Here is a 15,030-nt window from a genome sequence, read left to right on the forward strand (position 1 = left end):
CAATGAATGAGAAATTAGTTCTGGGCATCATCAGAATCTGGAAATGGGCTTCTACCACATTAAAAAAAAATAAACACAACCCAAGTGCCCCCTATCCCTGACCCCCGCCACACACACACCCCAGCCTCCCCCTACCCTCCCCAGCCCTTCCCCTTCCTCCGTTCTCTCACTTAATCTCCGCACAACTGAACAGTCCAATGCGCTCCAGCTGTTGCAATTCGGGGAGTCGATCCTCTATGCGTTCCTGAATTATCTCCGCCATGAGGTCGAACTCTACAACCTGGAAAAGACCTTCTCACAGCCAAGACGCGCAGGAAGCTCCCACTCCCTATTCCGGGGACCTGGCCTTGATGCTCGCACGTGTTGATGTAAGGTGCGCCCCAGGTCCCGCCTTTTCCGCTTCCGCCGCCTGGCCGTTGGACAGGGAACCCTGGCTCTCCCCCTGGAGGCTGACTGTGGGTTTGCAGCGAGCACCGCCCCCCTTCTCTGGAGGACAGGAATCGAGGGGTGGGGCTAGGATGGGGGCGGGGCTCAGTGCGCGGGATCTGGGATCGCGAAAATCACCTCGGGTCTAGAGGGGTTACCTGAAAGGGGCGTGAAATGCATTTTCTGCAAGATATTGTCTCCTTTTATTCTGCTTTCCAACACCAAGAACCAAAATACAACCAAACCGGGGCTTCCCTGGTGGCACAGTGGTTAAGACGCTGCGCTCCCAATGCAGGCGACCTAGGTTCCATCCCTGGTCAGGGAACTAGATCCCACATGCATGCCGCAACTAAGAGTTTGCATGCCACAACTAAAGAGCCCGCAAGCCACAACTAAGGAGGCTGCTTGCTGCAACAAAGACCCAGTACAACTAAACAAATACATAAATATTTTTTTTTAAATGCAAACAAACCGAAGGGAAAGGCTAGAGGATATCCTGAAATTATAGCAAACATTTCAATGAGGCATAATGAAAATTGTAGGGGGCGCTAAAACGGATCAGGCTGTCCCAAACACTATGTCTTTGCTTTCAACTAGATTTAGTAAACCAGTGTGATCCTGGTTTTCCATGTGCCAATTAGACGGCTGGTTAATTTTTAAATGGGGAGACATTTTTATTACTTAAAAACTATACTGGCTTTGTAGATGCAATCTTTCAAAATATGGCCCTGGGTGCGTATCAGAAACTGTATTTTTTCAGAAGAGGGAATCTTGGTATTGAAAAGTTTGGGAGTTACCCAAAGAAGAATCAATACGATATAGACCCTCCTTCAACCTTTGCCCAAGCAACTTAGCATTTCTAAGAGAAACGTCAGACAACCGAGCTTGAAAGCGACATTGCTGGTGTAATTACTAAACCTAAAATATTAACTACATGGCTCAGTTCTTTTTAAGTTCTGAAAGATGATTTAAAAAAACCACAGCTGGAGTTCTTGCTAGACCTGTTTACTTCAACATTGGCATTAGCACCTTGATCCTCCGTGTGATTTATTAAAGAGGAATATATGCTTAGCAAGAGTTCCACCCTTGACCCTTGTGCCTTTCCTTTCCACTGGTCTCAGAATTTAGGCTAAGGTTGGCTTGATTCTTGATTCCCTCAGCTCTAAGACATGAGGGAAGTGGATGTAAAACAAAGATGGAATTTCTTTGTAATAGGAAAGTCTTTAGGGGCCTGTGTTAACAGTAAGAGCAGGAATGCCACTAGAAAGTAAGGTCCATATGGGCAGGGGATTTGTGTTTGTTTTGTCTACTTCAATACCTGGGCACTTAGAACAATGCCTAAAATATAATAAGCACTCAATTAGTAAAATCATGACAGAATAAGAAAATGTACTAAATGTTCTTTAGGTCCAAAGGAGTCAGCAAGCTCTGAGAGATTGTAATCTTTCCTTTCAAGGCAAATTTGATGGATAACTACATCAAATCAACCCAACTATAAACACTTTCCTCCCTTATTTTCAAATTTAGCTTCTATGTTTATCTTGCTCTAGGAATTATCATAACGATAATGGCAAAAACTTCGTGCCTCTTCTGCATCTCATAATAATAGCTATCACTTATTTAGGACTTACTATGTGCCCAGCTCCTATATGCACTGTTCTAAGTTTCTTATATATTAACTCTTCTACTCCTATCACAAACATTTTAAAATATCAACACAAGAAGGAGCTCTTGAAGAGGTAAAAAGCACCTTATAGAGAAAGATCAATACAGCAGAAGAAACTGTCTTTGCATAATGGCCACTGGGTCTCAGAATACTTAGCTGAGCACACCTTCTAAGTAAGGAACCCAAGGGCCTGAGAAAAAGTGCTCTTGAGTCTGGAGTTCTAAGGTGTACCTCAGAAAGCTTGACATATCTTTACTCCTTTATTTGACCTTTAAAATTCACCATAGATGTCAGATTTGTAAGCAGGTATGGACTGGTAGGGGGCACAAGGGCGCCTTCTGGGTGCTGGAAATTTCTATATCTGATCTAGGTGGCCATTATATGAATGTATACGTATATGAAAATCCATCCATTGAGGTATACACTTCAGATTCATGCACTTGCAGCTTCCCTGGTGGCGCAGCAGTTAAGAATCCACTTGCCAATGCAGGGGATACGTGTTCGAGCCCTGGTCCGGGAAGATCCCAGATGCTGTGGAGCAACTAAGCCCGTGCGTCACAACTACTGAGCCTGCGCGCTACAGCCTGTGAGCCACAACTACTGAGGCCCACGTGCCACAGCTACTGAAGCCCGCACACCTAGAGCCCATGCTCCACATCAAGAGAAGCCACTGCAATGAGAAGCCCACGCACCGCAACAAAGAGTAGCCCCCGCTCGCTGCAACTAAAAGAAAGCCCGCGCACATCAACAAGGACCCAATGCAGCCAAAAATAAATTATTTATTTTTTAAAGTTATAAAAATTATTTTAAAAGATTCTTGCCTTTTATGAAAATTATACTTTAAAAGAAAAAAATTAATGACCAGCTCTCTCTTTGAGGATCTTCAAGAGCTTCAACTATTATTTTTAGGAGTGTGGCAGGGTCAAAATACTGAAACCCAAAAGACAAAAGCCTTCTCCCTCTCTGAAAGACTTCATTTGAATTTTGCATTCTAGCCCACGATAGATTAGTATTTGTTCGAATATAAATTATTGTGGGTTTTTTCCCAGCTTGTCAAGTAAGATTAATCCCAGAAGGATGTAACCTGCTCACCCCACGTTGGAGAAACACTTGGCCCCATTGCAATGCTCGCGAGACAGTTTGGAAAATAGTAAAGAGGGGTCTCAGTTAGGGTCCCAAGACAATCTTTTAAGGAGTCTGGCAGATGAACAGTACCCAGATGTTTGCAAATCAAGTTAAAATTTCTATTATGGCCTTCAAATTATTTAAATGTTAATTTCAAAGTAAACTTGAGCTCTTCCCTAGAGTATTCATTGTCACGTCTGAAGATTAAGTTCACCAACAGCTCAGTGGTTAAAAACAGCAGAAAAGGTAATTCCTTGGCAGTCCAGTGGTTAGGACTCGGCACTTTCACTGCTGGGGCCTGGGTTCAACACCTGGTTGGGAAACTAAGAACCCAGAAGCCGCGTGGTGCAGCCAAAAAAAAAAAAAAAAGAACAAAGCAACAACAGCAGAAAAAGAAGGGTTCCTCTCTTTTTTCCATTATTCCTATTGTTATTATTATTAGGTGAAGAGAAGTACCTAATTTCAGTGATAATGAGAGGAGAGACGCCTGGAATCCCATCCCCCTACCTTGTTCAAAGTCCCCTGCCTGCTTCTCCCACACAGAGAACCCTGGTAGACTTCAAAGTCAGAGCAGAAGTGATAGACAGAGTCTGGTCTTTGATGCCTAAGAACATCGTATCCCTCAGTTTGATGTGAATGCAAAGTATCTGTACCTTTCAAACCTTTCATGTTACCTCACAGCTGCTAACAACAAAGCTGAAAAGTTTGAGGTGACACACATCAAAATATTTGGAAACAGGAACTTTTCATTTCTTTTTCTATCATATATAGCTTCTTTTACTTTGTGAACCACACTGGATAGTAAATTACTTCTGGCATGCAGCCTTGTCAGCTTGCCAAATTTCAACTGGAGCAAGTTTTTACGGCCGGGCTAATAAGCCCTGAAAATTAGGAGGTAAGTATAATGGAAATAATGACATGGTCTTTAACTGCAGGAGCCTAGAATGACAACGTGAGAGTGTAATAGATTCTACTTTTCAAAGTTTTTTTTTTTAATTCTAGTGAAATCCTTTTAAAAAATTTTAGGTTCTTGTAGTTCAAAACACATGTAAATGGAAAGAGTGTCTTTTAATTGGTGAAAAGCATTTTTGAGGTTTTTTTCCCCTGTGGCTTAAGTTATTGCTTTTTGCAAACTCAAAACAAACAAAACCAAAAAGAAAACCAAGAATATGGTACTTTGAGGATAACAACCTACTATTAAAACAAACTAAGATCTTGAAAAAACATGTTTGGAAATGATTGGCTTCCAGGATGGGGCCTGGCAATTGTTTGTGTATGAATACATTTCATCAAAACCATAGCTCATTAGTTACATCAACTTGTTTTCAGTTTGCCCCCAATCCAGATAGAATCCCCAGTCCCTGCTAAGTAACTTTCAGGTCTTTATGGAACAAATCTTCAAAAGATGGAAAATTAATATCACACTTAATTGTTATCACTGAAAGAAACAGGTCGTATCTATTGCAAGGTAGTATCCATTTCTCTAAATTTAATTCTTACATCCATTCCCCTTGCACAGTTTACAAATGACAAGGAAAATTCTTTTTCCCCTTCTCGTTCTGCCCTCCAATTAGACCTGGACTGTTTAGCTTCAGCATCACATGCTCAGTCCCAAACTGTTTAAGCAAAGAAGAGGTTTGGAGTTGTGTTGTGTGTGTGTGTGTGTGTGTTTTTAACTATACTAAAATAATATGGCCTTGCTCCAAAACTGCCAGCTCTCTTATAGCTCCCCAACTATACTGTGCTGTTTTATACTTCTATTAACACTCACTATTCCCTGTGCCTGGGATGTCTTTGTCCCCTTATCCACTTGGCAAATTTAGCTCATGGGAAAAAAAAAGGAAGCCTGCCCTTAATGCCCCACTATCCCATCATCACCACCAATTTGTGTACTTATGTATATACATTTATATAATGGGCTCAGTCTTCCTGTTTTGTTTTGTTTCTGGCTGCACCATGAGGCTTGCGGGATCTTAGTTCCTTGACCAGGGATTGAACCCAGGCTCCAGCAGTGAAAGTGCCAAGTCCTCACCACTGGACCGCAGGGAATTCTACTAAAGGGTTCAGTCTTTGAACCTCTTTTACTCCGTTCTCACTAATTCTCTAGGTCCATAAAACAAGAAACTTATCTAGGTCCGTAACATCAGATGTCATCTTTCAGTGCTGTCCAATAGAATGCCAGTGATGATGGGAATGTTCCACATCTGCACTGTCCAATACAAGAGCCTCAAGCCTCATGCAGCTGTTAAGTATGTGAAATGTGGCTAGAGCAACTGAGAAACTGAATTTTTAATGTCATTTAATTTAAATTTAAATTGCCACATGCAGCTAGTGGCTGTCACATTGGACAGCATAGATCTATGTGACTTCCATATTTCTAACACCAGTTCATAACTGTCCCCTGAACTCCAGACTCATGCCAGTATACACAACTGCCTACTCAGTATCTCCACTTGCAGATCTTACAGGCATTTGAAAATTAGTACATTCAAAACCAAGCTACTGATGTTCTCCCCCAGTATCTGCTCTTGCTGTAATCTTCTCCATCTTGGTTAATGGCAATTCCATTCTTCTAGTTTCTCAGACCACAAACCTTGCAGTTGTCCCTGACTCCACATCTAATTTGTCAGCAATCCTCTCTGTTCTACAAAATATAGCCAGAATATGACCTCTCCCCAGCATTACTACTGCAATCATCCTAGTGTACACCACCATTATCCCTCACCTGGATTATTGCTAAAGCCTCCGACTCTTGTCTCCCTGCTTTCTTCCTGGCCCTCTTGAGTCTGTTCTTAACAGGAGTCTATTCTTAAGAACAGCCAAGGGGCTTACCTGGTGGTGCAGTGGTTGAGAGTCCACCTGCCGATTCAGGGGATACGGGCTCGTGCCCCGGTCCGGGAACATCCCACATGCCGTGGAGCAGCTAGGCCCTTGAGCCACGGCCGCTGAGCCTGCGCGTCCGGAGCCTGCACTCCGCAACGGGAGAGGACACAACAGGGAGAGGCCCGCGTACCGCAAAAAATACAAATAATTTTAGAAAGAACAGCCAATGTTATTTTGTTAGAATATAAGTTAGACCACATCACTCCTCTGCTCAAAGCTCTGCAGTGGCTTCATGACTCAGAGTAAAAACTAAAACTCTTCCACAAGCCTAGAAACTTCCTATGATCTGGAGCCCTGCCCCTCCCTTTCCTTTCTGACCTTATTTCTCACCTGCTCTAGTTTCCTCCACTGCAGATACATTAGATTCCTTGGTATCCCTCCACAGGGCAATGCAGGGCCTTTGCACTGGCTATTCTCACTGCCTGGAATTCTCTTATGCAGATAAATTCTTAGCTCATTCTTTCACCTCCTTCAATCTTTCTCAAATATCACTCTCTTGGGGAAGCTTTTCATATTTAAAATTGCAGCTCCTATCCTCAACAATCCTTAATTCTACTTTCTTGCTTTTTTTCCCTCCATATCACTGATCACCATCCAACATGTTACAGTAGTGTTTATTATTTGTGTCTCTTCAGGCTTACACTGAAACAGAAGCTCCATGGAGCTGACATTTTTTGCTGTTCAATCTCCAGAGTTAGGTGCATAGTAAGTGCTCATTACATATTTGTTGAATAAATGAATGAATATTTGTGCAGTTTACTACTTAGTGTGTGCTGTAACTTTTTTCTTTAATCTATGTCTACCCTGTATAATACTGTGACTTCCATGACAAAGAGAACAAATATTTTATTTATCTTTGAAGTCCCTAAAACCTAGTGTTGGAAAACATTAGGTACTCAATAAATATTCACTGAAAAGAAACAACTCTACTAACACATACTATCTAAGAGTCACTCGCAGAGTTTAATATGCCCAAAACCCTTCCTGCAGGAAACTGATCTACCCACAGCTACTTTTTTCTTACCACCTGACCCTGGGCAATTTGCCACTACTGCTCAGACCACAAGTAAGCTCTTGACTCAAGAACAACCCTTCCATTGGCTGGCCAAAAACCTATAATGTACCCTGGCATGAAAAGATGAAATGAACTAACTTAACTTTCCCTCTTTGGATTCTGAATTAAGAAGTAAAAAGAGAATTACGTGGGGCTTCCCTGGTGGCGCAGTGGTTGAGAGTCTGCCTGCCAATGCAGGGGACACGGGTTCGGGCCCTGGCCTGGGAGGATCCCACATGCTGCGGAGCAACTGGGCCCGTGAGCCACAACTACTGAGCCTGCTTATCTGGAGCCCGTGCTCCACAACAAGAGAGGCTGCAACAGTGAGAGGCCCGCGCACCATGATGAGGAGTGGCCCCCGCTCGCTGCAACTAGAGAAGGCCCTCACACAGAAATGAAACCCAACACAGCCAGAAATAAATAAATAAATAAATATTTTTAAAAAATTACGTGATGGGAACATGTGAGTTAAAACAAAAGAGAATCCAAGAATTAAAGATAGGAGCTTGAGGAGCCTGGCAAGGCAAAGTTTTAAGGTAGCAGAAACTACATTAAGTAGAAACTCCGAAATATAGAAAAGGTGTACAGAGTAAAAGGGGATGGGGGAAGGAACACAATACCTAAGAGAGAGTCACTGAATAACATTAATAAGCGTGCCCTGGAATGAGGATCCACAGACTCCGGCAATTGAAGTCCCATTTGAACTGTTTTGAATCCAGTACTCTTGAAATTCTGGGCCCCTTCTTGCTCTCTGTGTCACGATAATGCCCAGTTGCTTGAGGTGCCTTAAAGAGATTGTCCCTGTAATTTACAACCCTCAACCTAACTAAAACACCATTCTTGGTTCATACAGTTGCGGTCACCTGTCAAAGAGTGAGAGTATTGCATTTTCGTATTTTCTACCAAATGATACACTTGAGATGTTCTTCAGAGCCTTTGACAATTGACCCTTTGAGCTTTGAACCTTTATTGGGAGGCACAGGGACAAATGTTCTCTTCAGAGCTGTTTGGTTTCCCTTAAAGTCACCCTCCTGTGGCAAGCCAGGATCCACGTATACTGTGAATGTACCTTGCTTTAAACAGATTTGAAACTCTGGATTTACAGCAATAGATTATTATGGGGTCACTTTTAACAATCTTTAATTTATTTATTTAATCAGAAAAGTCACATACTGTTAGAAATTCAAAGCATATTCTTTTCAATAGTGAGGATTTATGAACCACAAGAGAGCCACAAACCTCAAGTTCCCTTGCTATGTTTCAGGGACTACCATTGGCTTGGGTAAACACAAAGCACCCAAGGAAAGGTGCTTTCTGCTTCAAAGACTTGGTCACAATCTTTCTCTTTTTCCTTCTCCATGAGTAGCCCTCCCCCATGGGTCCACACAGCTGCCACTACCCAAGGAAGCCAGCTATTTCAAAATGCATTCACTACTTTGCTCAAGGGGCAGTGGGGCATAACCGTTAACACAACCAGCTTTATTTTGAATACGTTTTGGCAGTATCTACCAACATTTTAAACATGCATGCTTAAGGCCCAGCCGTTGATGCCATTCTGACACCTACAAATCTATCCTACAGAAACACTAACGAAAATGCACGAACATATACATATAAGCAGGGTCACTGAAGCAATGTTTGTAATAGCAAAACCTTGGAAAGATCCTACATTGTCTATCAGGGAAGTGGTTAAATGAATTAGAATACGTCCATACAATGGTATACTAGGCAACTATTAAAGAGAATGAGGAGTGTGTTATGTAATGAAATGGAAATAGGCCTATGACACGTTGTTAAATCTAAAAAAGGCAAGTTGCAGAACAGCAGTTATTGTATAATCCATTTTAAATGTGTGTATGTGCGTGTTAGGAGCAAAATAAAAAGTTAGAAGGATTGTCCACCAAACCATTCACACATTGGTTACCTCTGAGAAGTGGAATGGTGACTTTCTACCTGACTATATTGTGGAGCAATATAGCAAAGGTGTATTATTTTTGTCATTTTTATTTAAATAAAACATTTCAATAAAGAGAAAAGAAAAATGAAGGAAGAGGCTTCAGAATCAAACTCTGGTTCAAATTCCAGCTGTGTCATCTTTTTCAGGTTATTTGGGATATTAAAACGAAAACGTGCTTTATCTTACCTTCTGACTGACTTCACAGCAATTGCTTGAAATACCTCAACTTTTACTGTGCACATTGTTTTTAAACACCAGAGAAGATTCTGCCTTAAGGGACTTAGGATCCGTGTTTCACGTGAGGAATACTTTTTGTAAGGTGAGTAATTTCATTCCTTAAGTTATCTGTTTGCTAATAAGGTATTCATAATAAAGAGGGCATATTCTGTTGCTTTCGAAAATCCAGCTCCCTTTTCTCCCCTTCTCACCCCAAGCCTCCACAACCTGGGAGCTGTCCAGGTACAAATTAACATGTACAAAGACCTCTAGGTGTTCACACAAGCAGCTCTATTATTGCTCTCTCCTTTACAGCCTTGGTCTGCTCAAAAACCCATATTCAAATAGGATCACATCCACTCCAGCCCTTCTGCACACAGGTATTGTGGCAGAGAGGCTGCTTTTGGCTGCAAACCCCTTTATTCACTCTAAAATAACTTCATTCATAAGGTTCATTGAACAACTAGCTTGTGCCCATCACTGAATCTGACAAAGCATTTTTGCCTACCTGTCACACTAATCCTTACTGAAACTCTGTGGGTGGGTGAAGCTTCATTTCACAGATGGGCAAACCAAGGTTCCAGAAGGTGAAGAGACTTGCCCAAGTTCACACAGCTAGTCAGTGGGGGAGTCTGCTGGGAAATCTAGGCTTACTGAAGGTCTCCAATGGTTCTTTATCTTTTTCCTTTTTTTGAACTAACTAGTTTTAAAAGTCAAATAGTACTCTAGAACATGTAAAGGAAAACAGCCTTCCCCTACCCCACACGTCCCCTCTCTCCTATTCTAACGTGCCTGTGCAACTACGTGCAAAGTTTTCAGCTCTGTCTACTGGTTTACCTCCAGATTTCTAGATAAACGCATGACCCGTGTGTTGCACAGATTTAACCACGGTATAACCAAAACACCACTCTACCGTCCACTCCCTTTGCTTGCTCTTGGTTCCTGGGGTCCCCCACCCCGCCCAGCTTGGAAACTCGATCGGGGCCCCTCTCTTCGCTCACATAGTCTCCAGCACCTCCGCTGCGGTAACTAGGCTGGCCAGGGCCAAGGGACCACCATCGGGACCCGGGCCGGGATGCGGGCTGAGCTGTCAGCCTCCTCTGGCCCGGCCAGGGCTCACCCCAGACCCCTCGAGGGCTGCGGACAGGGAGGGCTCCGGGCGGCGGTCGGTGTCTGTGAGCGAGGATTGGGCGGGGGCGAGAGGCTGGGGTCGCAGGAGAGGGTCAGGGTCGGAGGGTCGGAGGCCCAGGGCCTGGCCCGCGGGATGAAGATCCGTGTCAGCGGGAGAAGAAGGTCTGGGTGGGGGGCCGAGGGCCGGGGTCAGGGGACAAGGAACAGAGTCAGGGATAGAGGGCCCAGCGGGCGCAGCGGCGGAGATGGGCACTGGAAGGGAGGCGGAGCGGAGCGGAGCGGGCGCCTCCCCACCGGGCCGCGGTGGCCCTCGGGGGCCTCCTGCCGGCCGTCGATAGAGCGGCCTCAGCCCCGTGGACAGGGCGCTGCCCTCCGCTCCCGTCTGGTCCCCGCAGCTACTCGGCGCCGCAGCCCGGGCCCAACTCGCCAGCCCTCCCCTGCTGCCCGCAGGCCGTTGGCCTCCCAGGCCACGGATTCGCCGCAGGAGGCGGCCCGGGTCGCAGGTGGCGCGAGTCAGGCACCAGGGCTCCGGGTTTCCCGGCCCCTCGGCCCGAAAGCCGCCCCCGAGTTCGGGGTCGAGGGTTGCACCCCTGTCCCTTCCTCGGGGGACGAGAGGGTCCACAATCCCGCAGCCTTGCTCCAAAGAACTGCTGCAACCAAGCCCTCCATTTTTTCCTTCTGGCCCCGTTTGTATGTCCTTTCTCAGACTAAAGGGGTCCAAGACTTGAGCAGTTTCTGAGGGAAATGTCCTTTGTTTATGGAGGGGGCAGTCTGTTTCCCGTTCAATGTGGTATCCTCTTAGCAGTCTCTCACCAACTCTGTCCCCTTTTCTCCACACACACTCATCCTCCCCACACCGTGGGTTAAAACAATTTTAAATTTACATTATTATGCATTGAAAATACTTTTCACAGTGGGTCTGAGTAATACACTATGATTGTATCTCCTGTCTAGTCCCTAGAGTTAATCACTGTCTCAGTTCTTTGTTAAGCATTCTACATGCCGTATCTCACTCATTTTCCCCCAAACTGTAAATCTCCATTCATTCATCAGGTAAAATACATCTTATTTTGTTTTTTCTCGGGAATCTTCCCCCCATTCCAATCTTAACTGTTGCTCACTAAGCCAATTGCACAGCTGTTGTTCTGGGCTTTCCCTTCATCGTCATCCTGGGAATTTTCCTTACCTTTTTGTGTGAGTCCCCTGTGTCCTGGATCCCATGTCTCGTTTTTTCTCCCTCGTTTTGGTGCAGCACATCTTCTGCTAGCTTCCTGAGAAGGAGTGTAAAGGAGGTAATTTTATTTGGGATCTTGCATGTCTGAAAATATCTTTATTTTACCTCCTCACTTGATTGAAGTGATAATTTGTCTGGGTATATAATTCTAGTTTGGAATTCATTTTTCCTTACAACTATGAATTGTCTTCTAGCTTCCAGTTATCTCAACAGTTATTGTTGAGAAGTCTAATGAAATTCTTACTTTTGTACATGACCCATAGTCCTTTGTGTATTACTGTATTTTATTTCTGGAAACTTTGATTATCTTCTATCTTTGGTGTTCTGAAAATGCCCAATGATATACCTTGCTATACATCTTTTCATTCATTGTGTTAAACACTCAAGGGCCCTTTCAATTTAGAAATTCTTGCCCTTTAGTTCTGGAAAATTCCTCACTTTTCTTTTTTTCCTTGCATTACTCATTAGATCTCTCCCCTCCACACACACATACTCTGCTCCATTCCATCCGGATGTCTTCTCTGTTCTTACTTTCTCAAACTTCTCTTATCTGTACATCAGACTCTCCAAATAATTCTAATTCTCTCATCTTTTCTCTTCCACTTCTCATGTCTTTATTTTCCCTACTGTCTGCAGATTTCTTCATCTCTATTTTCCAAACTTTTCATTACCCCTTGGCCAATTTTGCCTTCTAAACAATGGTGTGCCAGTAAATGACTAACAACCAACTCTCCAAAGGCGGGGTGTGTGTGTGGGGGGGGTGTGGAGCCTTGATTGGTAGTGCTTGCCCATTTTCAAAGTGTAAATATTTGCACAGTGGCTGATTTTAAGCTACCAACATTATACCATTGAATGCAGAATTGGGAAGAGAAGCACAATAGTATACAATTTAGTATTTCTATAATATAGATACAAGAGACAATCTCAAGAGCATAGGTGATCATAAAATATCAATAATAAAATAATTTGGAAGTGATGGGTTTTGAGTATTACTTTTATTTTTAATATCCTTAATTTTAACCTTATATAACCTAATTTTAAATAACAACTGTGTTTAACAAATGGCTTACAAAATTCCTCAAGATCCACCAGTTGGCTCTTGCAAGCTGGTATGAGCCAGCTCCTGCAAATTATTGTTTCAAAATAAAAAAACCATGGTCTCGAATGTAATAAAATTAAATCAGAGTAATCCTCCATATGCAGTTCTGATCACATCATTCCCCTGAGTGAAACTCTTTATTGCTTCTCTGCCCTCTGAAACCCTCAATTCAAGGCTCAATTCACATTCTACCTTTCTTATTTGTTCATCCAAAAATATTGATCCGGTATCTGCTAAGTTCTAAATTAAAAGAGGCTGAGGATCCAAGGATGAATAATATAACACTACTATATTTAACATAGATAATTAATGAGAACCTTCTGTATAGCACAGGGAACTCTACTCAATGTTCTGTGGTCACCTAAATGGGAAGGAAATCTGAAAAAGAGTGGATATATGTATACGTATAACTGATTCACTTTGCTGTACAGCAGAAACTAACACAACATTGCAAAGCAACTATACTCCAAGAAAAATTAATTTTTAAAAAAGGATGAATAATATACATTTCCTTTCTTTGATGTAGTCCCAGTGTAGTAGGAGAAGCAGAAACCTAAATACATTCTATAGAATGTGGTAAGTACCTTTAAAAAGGTATGTACAAAGTACTATAGGAATGTCTAGCAAATGAATAATTCAGCCTGGGTGATCTACCAAGAAAAAACTCAGCATGTTTTTCCTTGTCTTCTAGGTCTACTAGTGGGTCAGGTTTTTAAATTTTATTCAGCATTATATATTTTTCTCATCACAAGCTCTAAGGGTAAAATGGAGTTTTGATTTTGAAAAGTGCTAGTGTATTTTTTTTTTAGCTACAAGAGATGTCCTCAGAATAAACTGCTGGTTAATCCAGTTAAGTGCACAAATTTTAGACTGAACTTACAGAGGATTTTTTAAAGCTATGTATGGGAAAGATAGGCATATTAAAGTATGTGGTGCTAAGTTTCTGGACCATATTTACATGTATGAATAGAAGAAATGTCATAGAAATAATGTAAAACATAAATGGAAGTAATAGAATATAAGGCAGTGGATGAAATACACTTAAAAGTTGTAACTGAGCTCTAAGAAGCTTTCAAGAAATCATACAGGTAGAATTTCATAGGACTAGCAATCTTCTTATCAGAGGATCACAGAGATTTTTCTGACCCAAAGTATTTGAGGCTATGATCTCATTCCAGACTGAGAATAACTGATCCAGCGGAATCTTCTAATTGTGTAAAGAAATAGGCCCAGAAAGTTGAAGCGACTTTTCTAAGGCTATGTAGATGTTGGTTGAGCTAGGATCCGAGAAGCTAGGTGACTTGGCTCCCACTTCAGTGTATCTTTCCCTTTAAATACTTTCAGTATTTACCTAGGGGCAAGCTCTGATGTCCACCAAGCAGCGCTGAAGCAACTTTATGTAGATATATTCATTTTTTGTTAATTAGTTCAACAAACATTTATTGAATGCCTTTTCGGCAATAGGCTTTAAAGATACACAGATGAATTAGATGTTAGCTAATAGGGTAGACAAGCACATACACTATGGGTAATTTATTCTATCTGGCAAGATTAGGCAGTATTTTCATGTCAGAGATGACATCTAAGTGAAAATGATAAATGTGCAGAACTTTGATGAGGGAAGGGGGGAAGGCATTCCAAGCACAGTAAGAAAGTATAGAAGTGCTCATGGAATAATGCTGAAACCAGTATGACTGGAGAGCAGGCAGTACAGCCAGGAATAGAAAGAGATGAAATATGAAAGTAGGAAGTGTTACAGACAAGGGTTCTTGGCCTACCCCAATCAACAGAAATTGACCAGAGGCCAGGCAAGAAATTCAGGCAAGGCTTTATTGGGGCCCCTGCTGCACCAGGGGGGAGTGAAAACAAGTAACAGGTTCCCTTGCTTGCTGGCTCCCTGAGGGGGAGCAAGCTTGTTCCTTATACCCGGTGAGGGTAGGGGTGTGTCCAGGGGTGGCTTAGGTGTTTTGCTCACTCCTTAAGTGGTGTTGTGTGCAGGGGGAGTGCGCAGTACCCTGCTTTTGCTCCAGGCTCTTCAAAATTGGCAGTTGGGTTTTTTTGGTCTCTTTGTATCTTTTGGATCCAGAATTTGCCCCAGCTGTGCCTGCATGCAGTCCCATATAGTTTCTTTGTATTTTATTGCTCGAGGAGAGGTGTGTCCATGTGCAAACACTGCAGCACTGCAGCAAAGGGTCCCAGGTCCCAGCCTGTCTCAGAAGGACTCTAATTTTGCAAGCCA

The sequence above is a fragment of the Kogia breviceps genome, chromosome 11 (genome assembly GCF_026419965.1).
Source record: "Kogia breviceps isolate mKogBre1 chromosome 11, mKogBre1 haplotype 1, whole genome shotgun sequence".
Classification (NCBI taxonomy): Eukaryota; Metazoa; Chordata; class Mammalia; order Artiodactyla; family Physeteridae; genus Kogia; species Kogia breviceps.